This window comes from Sphaerodactylus townsendi, linkage group LG02 (assembly GCF_021028975.2).
Source record: "Sphaerodactylus townsendi isolate TG3544 linkage group LG02, MPM_Stown_v2.3, whole genome shotgun sequence".
NCBI lineage: Eukaryota > Metazoa > Chordata > Lepidosauria > Squamata > Sphaerodactylidae > Sphaerodactylus > Sphaerodactylus townsendi.
The window spans coordinates 37,664,211-37,677,053 of record NC_059426.1 but is presented as its reverse complement, the minus strand read 5'-3'; the positions used below and the strand labels follow the sequence as shown (position 1 = coordinate 37,677,053).

Below are 12,843 nucleotides of genomic sequence, written 5' to 3'. Positions count from 1 at the left end.
GTAGCGGCTGGTTGAAGTTGCAACAGAGCAGGTTGCAACTGAATCCATCGAAGCGGAGGAGTCCACTCTGGCTAGACGCAGGGGTGAGTTAGGGATTTCCAGCCGCCCGGTGTGGGAGGGTCTCATTGGCGCCCGACCCCCCTCTATTCGCAATCTGGGGTCCCACCTGGATTCGTCTCTCTCAATGGAGACAGGTGGCCCCTTACAACCGGACTGCATTTTCCATCTTCGCCAAACCCGGCGGTTGGCTCCCTTCTCTGGCGGATCCTGGCCACTGTGATCCATGCAACGCGGTCACCTCCAGGCTGGACTATTGCCAGCTTCGCTTATGCGCCCGACGCTTCCCTTGCGTTTGATTCCGGAAGTTAAAACTGGTCCAACATCGCGACGCTTACGCCCTGCTCTGGAAGCGCCTTCAGAACACATCCAGCCTGTGTTGCGACGGCTGCGTTGAAATATAGTTAATTCTGAATCATCTTCAAGGTGTGGGTTTTGACCTTTAAAGGCTTTCTGCTGACCTGGGACCCTGCATTGCCCAGCCGGGCCGCATCACCCCATATGTCCCAACTCGGCCTCTGGCTCTGCAGAGGCCAGCACCTGGTGGCCCCGGCCCTCTATGATATTGGCTGGCCTCCGCGGGCCAGGACCTTCGGCCTGGCCCGGCCTGAGGTGGAACGCACCCTTCCCTCCAGCTGTCGGGCCCTCGCGGGACCTGGGTGAGTTCCGCAGGGCCTGTAGACTGTGTTGTTCCACCCGGGCGCTGGAGTGTCCAGCTGCTGACATGGTGCCCTTACTGCCCTGCCCCTAGGGGACAGTTACATCAGGGTCCCCCTCATGGTGGGGGGGTCTGCCATCCCATGGGGAGTGGGTTTAAATTGGGGTGGGGCCTTTTTATTGTGTATTATGGTTTTGCTGTTTTATGAGTTTTAAGCTATTTTATGGGATGGAGCCTGTGTGTTTTATATTTAATACGACCGCTCACTGTTGATGTTGTAGTGAATGTTGTTCACGCCCGAATATAGGGAGATGGTATACAAACAAATAAATAATAATAATAATAATACTGGACTTCCATGATTTAAATCAAGAGTTAAGACTTTGTTAACGAGAATAAGTATGAAGTCACTGGCGTTCTGAGGTACACATCTTGCCCCTTGCGAGGGCTATCAGGCCCACAAGCCAACTGAGGCAGCCTGACCCCCGCTCCTAATCTGGCTTGGCAAGCCCTCAGTGATTTTACTAGTCCAGACAAATGCCCCACCCCACGCCACAGCAGGCTCATCAATCTAGGCACCCATACCTAGTGCCAACCACCTCCCACATTGCTGTTCTGGGCTGGTGAATTGCCAGCTGTGGCAGCTATCCCCCTCCCCCTAGTGCTGACTGCCTCCTCTAGTGCCCTTCTGAACCGGCGATCCCACCGAAGAATCACCAGTTGAGGCAACCCCCCCCCCCCAGTTTGATCAGAGCTGGCAAGCCTGTTACAGGCTTACCAATTAAGGCGCCACCCCCCACCCATGCCAATCACCTCCACCAGTGCTAATTTGGGTCGATGAGGCTACTAGTGGCCTTGCCAGCTGAGGCAGCCACCTGTCCTCAGTGCCTACTATCTCCCCCAGTGCCTTCTGGGATGGCAAGGCTGCTGGGTGCTCACCAGCCAAGGCAGCCATCCTTCCAGCCCAGCCAAGGCACATTTACATTCAGTCTTCATAATAAATAAAGTTAACACCCCTGGTATAGAAATTGGAGTGCAGCGGACTGAAAACTCGACTTTGACCTGGTTAGCCCTCGGTTCAAATCCTTGCTTGGGAATGAAGTTCACTTTGATTATTTACTTTCTCTCACCTAAGCTACTTGACAGGATTTTTGTGAAGGTAAAGAAGGGGACAATGGAAACGGAGGAGGGATGGTTGAGATACTTGGAAGAAGGGCAGGATAAAAATATGATATATTCCTGGCTGCAACTATACATTTCCAAATAGTGGGTTCTTTTCATTTGCTTTCCTGAAATATTTACACCCCACCTTTCCCATGTGGGCTCAAGCTCGTTTACCTGATTTAATTAAAAACCACCATATGATCATATAAAAACCACAACCACAAAACATACTAAAAATACATAAATCACACTCAACAGTCTTTTGTTCCCTATCAGCCAAAGCAGGTTTGGAACTTTTAACATAACAGAATTTTGTCCTATTTTTACCTTAGCAGAAGTACTGGAACTGGCTTCACACATTACAGTTTTGAGACAGAGTATTTAAAAATATCACCTATACTGGTCTATGTATATTACATTGCAGCTATGTGATGTGGAAGAATCATATTTATTTTGATACTTACCTAAAGATGAATGAGGCCCTAGTTATGAATGTTGGTATGCAAATTTTCAATACTCCAGTTATAGATTTATAATCAAGAGTTGTGCTCTTTTTAATATACATATACAGTGCAAAATTTCATTTTTGGCATTTGGTTTTATGAATACAATATGTGTGTGAGTCCACGGTCAAATCACAGGATTGTTTGGCTTTGTAAATTTTAATTAAAAGTAATGACTTACATTTGTAATTAAGTGTTGAAATAATTATTTGCATAATGAAACTCCACCAATGTTTTAATTACATTACTTTTCAGTAGAAATGGTCTTGTTTGGTGGTGACATCTTTAGGCCTCAGTGGTTGAGGGTAGTTTATGGTGGGAATACATGAATCTGCCTTATACTGAGTGAGCAGACGATTAGTCCATCAGTATTGACTGGCAGCAGCTTTCCAGGGTTTTAGGCCTAGGTCTTTCAAATCACCTACTACCTGGACCAGGGGCATGCCACCAAGGGGGAAATATGGGGTCAAATGTCCCCAGGCTGTGGCCATTTAGTCATGTGGGAGCACCCCCCTCCTTATCGTGGGGGCACCCCCCTCCTTATCCCTGGGTCCATACGCTGACCACTGACTTTCCACACAACCCAATAACAGCGCCGTAGGGATGGTAAAAACAGCATCACAGAAGCGCCGTATTCGTGCCAGAAGCGCCGTATTCGTGCCAAATACTGCTTTTGAACCTCACTCAATGAGCAAGGTTTTTCAAAAGCAGCGTCTTCCACTGGCAGCGGGTGGAAGGCGTTGTTTTCCTCCTCCTTCCCCAAACGGCTCTTATCTCCTATCCCCTTCCGTTGTGTTGTGGAGGCCAGGGGACATGCCTCCTAGCCTCCGACGCCAAAGCTGTTGCTCTGGCCACAGGGGCGTGTCCCCTGGCCTCCACAACGCGATGGAAGGGGACAGGAGGTAAGAGCTGTTTGGGGATGATGCAGCCTGTGAGAAAGCTGTGCCGTCGGCTGCGCACCCAGTGGGACCGTCCATGCGAACGGAACCAGGGGGGTGCATCGGCATGAACTATGCTGATGCACCCCCGCTCAGCTGACTGTGTGGAAACAGCCAGAGAGACTGAAGACACTGCATTATAAAAACTTGGGACACCACTGGCAGGGGTGGAGCAGACCCCGATTCAAGCCATGCCTCTTGAGGCATGTTTGAGTGGCCACCATAAGGGATGGTCCTTGCCTGACTGACTACTGATTGGAGATGTTTGACTCCTTAAGGAACCTCCACTTGTGAATCAGCTGTTTAGCAGGAACCATGCAACACCTAGGAAGCAGGTGCCAAAGCCAAGCCTAATAATTATTCACGATACAAAAGAAACTGAAAGCAAACCTATGGTTGCCAACTCTGGATTGGGAAATTCCTGGAGGTTTGGACAGGCAGAGTGTGGGGCAAAATGAGGTTGTGATGTCATAAGAGTTCATACTCAGAAGCTTTGTTCTCCTGCAGGGGAATTAATCTCTATGGTTTGGAGATCAAGGATCAATTATGTGTGAACCAAGTTGGATGGGGCATCCCCTAACATGACTCACAGTACATATAACATCTGGGAACAGGGCCAGTTTCTGATCACAAGGACAACTTAAAAGGAGGAACTTCAGCCCTCCTAAGTAGTTTTTCTAAGCAGAAAGACCCAATCTGGAGTCTGTTTGACCTGTCATGGGGTTCCATGTATATTAACTGCAAAACGTGGCTTCCCCCAACAATTTTGACTTGGGAAAATGGTGTGACAGGGAAAACTGAAGAGCCTCCTTTCTTTGTACCACAGTTGTAAGCAGAAAAAGGCCCTGCAGTGCTGGGGAATTATTGTTCCCAGATATTACGAGAATTATTGTTCCCAGATATTCTGTCCTGACCTGGGTCACATATAACATTTAGTTAAACCCTTAGTTGTAATTCTGGGAGAACTTCCAAAGCCCTCAAGAACCTGGTGACCTCAAGAAAGTGCAGTGCTGAAAGAATGCTAAGACTGCATTGTGACAGAACTTGATTTTATATTTATTATTATTCTGAAACCAAGAGTGACAGTTGAGCTGTGAAATGCATAGTCAAAAGCTTAGCATCTCAATTTGTACTGATGAACATACCTAAAATATTCAGAACTGTTTTAAAAAGTATTAAAACAAAATAGAGCAAGTGAGGTCAGTTTGATTTTTTAAAAAAAATATTTAAAACTGTTGGGAGTTTTATATATTTTTTCTTTAGCAGCATTGTGGCAAATTGTGAGTCAGAGGTTAGTATCACCCGCTTGAGATGATCACTGGCAATGATTTCATTCTGACTTATGTTTTGAATTCTTCAAGTAATATTGATGCAGTAATGTTCCCATTACCGCAAAAGTAATATTGATCAACAATAATGCAAACAAATAAATTTTTGCACATTTACCTTTTTTAATGACAAAAAGACTCTCTGAATTGTAATAAAATATGTTAAACTAAGCAGCCTTTAAATATTTGGAAATATGTGGGTATAATATTTCAACAAGTGTCTTCTCAGAATATAAAAAGTGAATTAAAATACTTTTATGTGGAGGACCCCGCCCCCCAAGTCACTTCAAGGCAGATTATAACCCATCAACACTGAATTTTATCATAACACTTGAAGATTCTTCCTTTGACAGCAATTTTTATATTAAGTATACCTTTTAAGCCTCCTTTACTTTTAAACAGTTCCACTCCCCTCTGATAATGTAAACCCCTCCGGATCAAGAGAAAACACAACTTGTGATTGACTGAAGCAATGAACTAGGCTCGCAGAGCATGCAAGCCACATTACCGGTTGCAACACGCCACACAAACATCACAGGTACCCCGTTTAAACAAACACATGCTCCGTTGCTATAAGCTCCACACAAACTGCTTTGAAGTAGGAACACCATCGACAGTCTGCAAGCGATACGTATAAAGCTCAGATAACAGGCACAGGTCGCTTAGTCTGGGGAAAGCTGTATTTCCCTCCCTCCGCTGCTTGACTCCAGGCAACTCCCTTATCTCTTTGAATGCCATGCCCCCCGGTCTCTCCCCTAGCTTGATCCTGCAAACGGAGCAGCAGAAGCCAAAGGCCGAGTCCGACTGCCCGGCTCTCTCGGCAGTCCTGCTGCGCCCCTTTCAACTAATTGGTCCCAGATGGGTTTTTTTGCCTCCTTGCAAGCAACAGGAACTTTGGCCGCTCAGGGGAAGGGGGGGAGGCTGCAAGCAGGAACGGACAGGGCGAGGGAAAAGAGCAGAGACAGGAAGGGGTTGCCACAGTAGGTCGGCCGCGCCCCACAGCCTGGCAACAGGGCTCCAGGTCCAGCCCAGGCACGGTGTGGGGGAGGCGGCCAGACCTCCGTGGCAACCTGGAAGGCCCCCTCCCCTCCCCCAGCATGGGAAGGCGGCCTGAGGGAGAAATGCGGAGGGCGGGGACTGCTGCCGCCTGCTCCCAATGAGCTCATCCTGGTTGCTTTTGCTGGCTGGCGCGGCGAGGAGAGTCCCGCTCGGGACGCGCACCCGGAGAACCTGAAGCGCCTCGAAGGCGCGCGGTTCCCAGCGAGGCGGGTAAGTGCGCGTCGTCGAGGGGGTCGCCCCCCCCCCCCCCGACTGTGTTTGCAGGGACTTCTTCCCTCTTTCTCCCCTGGGTGGAAACAAAGTGGGAGCCGAAGTTTCCGCCTGGGGAATGTGCATGGGCATGTCTGCCTCCCTCCCTCGGCTCTCTTCACAGTTGCTCTACAGCCGCGCGCCCTTGGAGGGGAGCCTCTTGGGGAAGAGGGAAGCTGTGCGCGGTGGCATTTGCTAGGTTGGGAAGGTCGCTCTGTGGCCGGATGCTCTTGTGAGTGTGGCGGGGCTGGAGTAGGTGTTAGGTGGGGGAGAATGTGAGGTCGGGAGTGCATGCAGTCAAGTCTGGCACCCGGGAGCGAGGAGGAGTGAGCCTGTCTGGAGTATGTGCATGGCACTCAATGAGTTGCATTACACCCAGTGAGTTGCATTGCACGAGAAAACGGGTCTTTTGCCCTGGAAGTGGGGGATAAGGCTTTGATCAGTCTAGGCTTCTGGGGCTGGTCAAGAGTCCTAAAATATGCTGTCAAAGATCTATGGGCAGATACGAATAAGTGGTGCGCGGGTATCCTTTGAGGGTCGTCTCATATTGGATATTTCTGCAGACATTTCTGGGCATGGAGAAAAGCAGGTACATGATCATTTGTGGGCCATACTTTTTTGTACTTGGCACACGATGAGTATTTTGTCCTTGCTTTCTACATGCAAGTGGCACCACTTGGAGAATTGTGTCATCTGGTGGATAATCAACTACTTCTGATTCAAACACTGAAATTTGCAAGCTTAATGGAGGACCTCTGAGCATGTGGAGTGTATTTCCCTCCACATAAATAAGTGCAAAAGGGTCTGAGATTAAGTAAGAGACAAGACTTTGATGTCGGAAAGTGTAATATCCTGCCAGGCTTTTATGCCCTACAGTTTTTTCTTTGGAATTCAACACTGATGGTGGAGGCTTGGCCTGTATTTCGCACCTTTTGAGATGGAAGTAGTTGACATACCTTTTTTGCTCCCCCCCCCCCCTGCAAAATGCATACTTGGAAGAATCTAAGTTTGTTGATACTGTCAAGAGATTTCACCTATGGGGCAAAGAAGGAAGTGTCAAGTGCAAATGCTCTTTCTCCTGAGAACATTCTAGATTCTTGGAGGACAAGACAAATTATTTTGGCAGTTTGGGTTTGGTGAGGGATGGCAGGCACTTTATTTAGGATCTCTCTTCAGATTAATGCAAGTGTTGTGTTGGCATTAAAGAAACCTAGTCAAAACATGAAGGAAGCCTTGTTTTTTTTCCCTTTCTGGGAAGACTTGATAAAACCAGTTTTTTCCCCTGAGAAATCTGTAGTGGAAAGTAAAAAATAGTGCAGAGTCAGATGGCTTGTTATTGCTTTGGATGTCTTGGCTCTTAACAGCCAGAAAGGTTGAGTGTGATAGAGGAGCTGCCCAGAACAAGGGTGGGGAAATGTGGGACAGTATGTGAAGAAATATTCAAAGTTAGTCATTTTCTCAGGTGATCACTGCTTTAAAATTACAGCCCTGAGCTAGGAAGTCATCAGACCTATTTCTTCTGTGTTGCATAGAATGGCTCATTTGCTTGAGTTACTGGGCTATCCTTTTCTAGAAAGGGGTGTTCTTGTCCTACCAGTAACTTTGCATTGTCTCCATTTGCTTATTCTTGTTTTCTGCTTGTGGCAGGCAGTTTGGACATGCGGTAATGTTGAGTGATGTGGTTCCAGATCAGTCCCCGTGATTCTTCCTTGCCTGGTCTAACATGTGCTTAGTTCTCTCATGCTGCTCAATGGAGATTGGTGGAAATAAGACACGATTTGATGTGTTTATACTTTTTTTTGTAAGCACCTTGATCTAGTTTTCATGATGCAGCATATCCTCTGTATCTGCCAAATCTTGCCATAGAAACTTTATATCTGAGCAATTTTAAAACAAATACTAGCCTGAGCGTATGCATAACAAAAGTATATCAGAAGTAATCAGCAGTTTTAAGGTATTTTTTTTCAGTCTTGAAGATGATATAATTAAATATGCCACTTTCTGTCAATCCACTATCAATTTTATGACATAAATTCGAGATGCAGGAGAGTGAGGTGGTAGAATGGGACTTACCAATTTATAGACTACAGAGGAAAGATTATACTTTCCCCTTTTTCCTTTACAAGGAGACTTTTTACAAAGAAAGGAGTAGAACCTGTTCTAGGTCTCTGTTTGTATGGATTATTATTAACAGAACCATCATGGCATAGGTGGTTAAGAGCAGTGCACTGTAATTTGGAAAACCTTGTTTGATTCCCCACACCTCTGCATGAGCAACAGACTTTAACTTGGTGGACTGGATTTGTTTCCCCTCTCCTCCACATGAAGCCTGCTGGGTGACCTTGCACAGTCACAGTTCTCTCAGAACTCTCTCAGTCATCTCCAAACCTCTCTTGCCTTGAAAGCCTATGGGGACGCTGCAAGTCAGTTGGGACTTGATCGCACACCTGCACATTGTTATAACTTTTATGTGAAGGAACATTCAAAACTGGAATCCCATATCAGAAATAGGAGTAAGAAATAGTACATTCCACACCAACGTCTCAGCATTCTTCTGTCTCATTGTCCTGCATGTGCGAACAGGCCTTATTCTCTAATTCTTAATACACTACCACTGGTTTAATACTTAATACACTACCACTGGTTTAATACTAATCCTACTATTAATACATGCAAAAAACCCCAAATTCCCACTGTATACAAATGGTCCTATCTTACTGTTTTGTGTTATATGGCTCTCCTGGGTCGATTCCTCACAGCAAATTTATAAGTGGCTGCAGTCGTCATAAAGGAGCCCATTTTCCTTTTTCCCGTTCACATGTGTGTTGTGCAGGTAGCGATTGGAGCTCATGGAAACAATCCGGGTTGCTTTTGTGCCTTTGCACGGAGACACTTCTCTTTTTTGTTTGTTTCTTTCCTGCAACACATGCATAGCTGCACAGGCATATAGAAATGAACTCCTGCAGCCATGCTGATTGTCCCACAATCCGATTGGCTGCGCCTACATAGCCGTGCATGTGCAACATGCAAAATAAAAAAGGGGGGCCTCCCTGCAACGGCAGGGCAGTAACGAACGTATTGCTGTGGCAGGTGGATTCTTCCTGACTGTGGCCGGCATGGTGGAAGGGAGGGAAATAAAGCGCCCCTGCCTGGTCATTTGCATGGGAGCTGCTCCAACCCAAGATTTTGCAAAACGATCGCTGGTTTAGCGATTTTCAAAAATCCTGGTTTGAGGGAAACAAAACGGGTAGTTTCATTTTGGGGACAGGACCTGTGCGAAGTCCCCCCACTCCAAAAAATCAGTTTGTATTGCGTCCTACGCCTGTTATATTTGCCCTGTGCGGAATCCACCCTTGTTGACTTATCTTAGATGGATAAACAACAAATAAAAAGGAAACAATTGAACTATTTGCTATTGGGTAAGGACCAAAGAATCTCCAGTAATGTCACTCTACTTTGTGTTTTAGTAAATAAATACAGGAAAGCAGGTGGATAGGAGACCATCAGTTCTTTCAGAGGAATGTTAAAATAAGTTCTATTTTCTATTTTAACTTTTTACCTCTTTGTAAAAATTTGGAATTTGACCTTTTATGAATTATTGTATTACTGGTTGTTAACCGTAAACATTCATTCATTCATTCATTCATTCATTCATTCATTCATTCATTCATTCATTCATTCATTCATTCATTCATTCATTCAAAGAAATAATTGCATCTAGTACTGATATGGTACATAAAATTGTTATGTTATTGGAGATTCAAAAAAGGGAGTTCAGATTGCTGCTGTTTTTCCCCATTTCTTCTTTGCCATGTACCAGAGGCTAAAATGGCACTTCAGGAATATACTTGGAAAGTAGAGTTTTCTGCTTGGTAAAAGGTAACCTGTTACTACTTTGCTAATGGTGCAATTGACATTTCTTTCTAACTGCAGGGTTCTTTTGATTGCCAGGAGAAAAAGAATTTGCAAGTGCTAGGAAGGCCCTCATTATAGTATTTTTAAATGTGACTTACTCATCTAGTCACAAAAGTTTTGTGTGCGGACTAGGCGGAGAATGTCAGTTGTTTGTGAAGTTTTGTTTGTCAGCCAAAAACTCTTTGTGAACTTTAAAAAAATCAAATCATGGCATTCTAAGCCAGCCTGTTGTAGAAACGGAAATAAATACGGTATCTTATATCCTTCAGAATTTCCTCTGAAGTATTGATTGTGGTTTTTTTAATAGATATGAAGGCAGGAAGCCAGCAGGGGGATGGGGGCTTTCCAGTGTTTTGCACTGAGTGTCACATGTATGACTATCTGCCACTAGGACAGAAGTCGTGGGTGTGCCCTCGCTGCAATGAGCTCCTGGCACTCAAGGAACGTGTGCGTTCTCTTGAAGCCAAGGTGGCAGACCTGGAGAAGCTGAGAGAGGCAGAGAGGGCAACAAACAAGGCTTTCAGGGACCTAGCAGCCGGGTCCCACTCCCAAGGTGACATCTCTTCAGATGTCATGGAGAATGAGTCTGGGTGATGGAGGGTGCCAGTCTGAGGAGGTGGAAAGATGCTCCCTTAGATACAGGACCCCTTCCTTAGCTGGTGGTCAGATAATATCCTCTCGCACTGAGATACCCACCGAGGAGGTGGGGGGGCTCACTTGTAGTGGGTGATTGATCATCAGGAATATAGAGAGTTGGGTTGTGACAGAAATTGATGACCGCTGGTGACTTGCCTGCCTGGTCACCCGAGTTGCTTGGGATGTCAGCTTACGTCTAGATATAGGCTGTTAGACAGTGCTGGGGTGGAGTCAGCAGTGGTGGTCCACATTGGTACCAATGACATTGGGAAATGTAGCCCGAGGAGGTTCTGGAAGCTAAATTTAGGCTGCTAGGAAACAGGTTAAAATCCAGGACCCCCCAAGGTGGCATTCTCCGAAATGCTACCTGTTTATTCCGCAGCAGGCGAGAGCTAGGCAAGCGGAGATACAGGGTCTCAATCGTGGATGAGAAGGTGAGGGTGTAAGGCAGAGGGTTTCAGATTTGTCAGGAACTGGGGAACCTTTTGGGATAAAGGTGAGGCCTGTACAAAGGTGAGGCTTCATCTTAACCAAAGAGGAACAAGGCTGCTGGCTCAACATTAAAAGGTGGCAAGAACAGCTTTTAAACTGATCTTATGAGGGGAAAGCCGACAGAACTGAGAGTGACTTGATTCCGAATACAAGTCCATGGAGATGCAGACAGAGAGGGAGGTTTTCTAAATCAACCACATACTGGCGAGAAGCATAGCAAAAGGCTGGAGGGCAAAACACATAAATCGGAGTTAGGGACAGAGACAGAGTATACAAGTGTCTCTATGCTATCAGTAGAAGCTTGTCCGATCTAAAATGGGGGCTGGGTACAAATTTTGAAGGAGGACATTGATATAGTGGGCATCACAGAGACATGTAGTTGTTGGAATAGAGGGAGAACCAGTGGGATGCTGTTATCCCAGGTTACAGGCTCTACAGGAAGGATAGGACAGGTATTGGGGGTGGGGTGGCCCTCTACATCAAAGAAACATAGTGTCACATAAAATAGAACAATGATACGGGGGCTGGAGCGTTCCTCTACAGAAGCACTGTGGATATCAATACCAGGGGTGCAGCACAGTTTAACATTAGGATATATGTCGTCCCTGACCAAAGCGCTAAGAAGGATTCTGAGATGGAAAAAAAAAAATTAGAGAGGCCAACAAAAGCAAAATAATTGGTATTGTGGAAGTGAGTTTTAACTATCCCCATATAAACTGGAAAATGCATGTTCAAGGTCATAGTAAGGAGAGACAACATTCCTGGATATGCTAAATGACTGTGGCAGAGCAGAATGGTTGTAGAAGCCAACCAGGGAGAGGGAGTGATCCTAGATCTAATTCTATATGTAAGGACCCAGGACCTGAATGCTGAGGAAGTCAGTGTTGTTGAATAGATAGGGGAACAAGCGACCACAATGCTGTATCAGATTCGAGTATCTCTGCATGCTTGAACAAGTGACAACTACTAATGTAGTTACATTTGCCTTCCAGAAAGGAAATTTCTCAAAGATGAAGAGGGATAGTGCTTAAGAAGCTGAAAGGGAAAATCAAAGAGAGAGAGTCAAAAAAAATGTCCAAGATGCTTGGAGGTTATTTAAAAACACAGTGTTAAAGCTCAGCTGGAAAGTTGTTCCACAGAGTTAGGAAAGGCAGTGCCCAGTCAAAAGAAAGCCACCATGTGGTTAACAAAGGGAGGTTGAGAAATTATTAGGAAAAAAAAAAGATGTCTTTTAAGAAAATGGAAGTCCAACTTAACTGATGAAAGAATACCAAAGAAGGGAACACAAATGGTGGCAAAGAGAAGCAAGTTAGCTGTAAGGGAGGCAAAAAAAAAGAGTTATGAGGAGCACTTGTGGCTGCGAGACATCAAGACCAGCAACAAACAGTTCTTTAAATACATCCAAAGCAGGAAAGCCAGCTAAGGAAGCATTAGGCCCGTTAGATGATGAAAAGGAACAAAAGGTGTGCTAAAGATGACAGGAGATTGCAGAGAAGCTGAATGAAGTGCTTTGCATCTGTCTTCACACCCAAGAGAAGGTGAGGAAAATTCCTGCACCTGAACCAAGCTTCTTAGGAGGTGAATCCAGGGAACTAGGCGAAGATAATGGTAGACAAGGAAAGAAGTTCTGGCAGCCATTGATAAACTAAATGCTACCAAATCCCCTGGCCCAGATTGCATTCATCCAGAGTTCTTAAAGAGCTCAAGCATGCGGGGTAACTGATGTTCTCACATTAATATGCAACTTATCCCTGAAATCTGCCTCCATTCCTGAAGACTGGAAGATGGCCAATGTCACACCAATCTTTAGAAAAGTCTGAGGACCCAGGAAATTACAGGCCAGT

At 45.7% G+C, this 12,843-nt stretch overlaps 1 protein-coding gene across 2 annotated transcripts in view; it reads left to right on the top strand.

Moving 5' to 3' along the window:
• Positions 1-5,551: 5,551 nt before the first annotated feature.
• Positions 5,552-12,843, top strand: part of TANC1 (tetratricopeptide repeat, ankyrin repeat and coiled-coil containing 1) — a 178,331-nt gene continuing 171,039 nt past the window's right edge. The window contains exon 1 of one of the 2 annotated variants that reach the window (XM_048483589.1): positions 5,552-5,917. The gene's annotated coding sequence lies outside the window, so the exon portion shown is untranslated. The remainder of the gene's footprint in view (positions 5,918-12,843) is intronic. The other variant, XM_048483590.1, reaches the window with a different exon arrangement.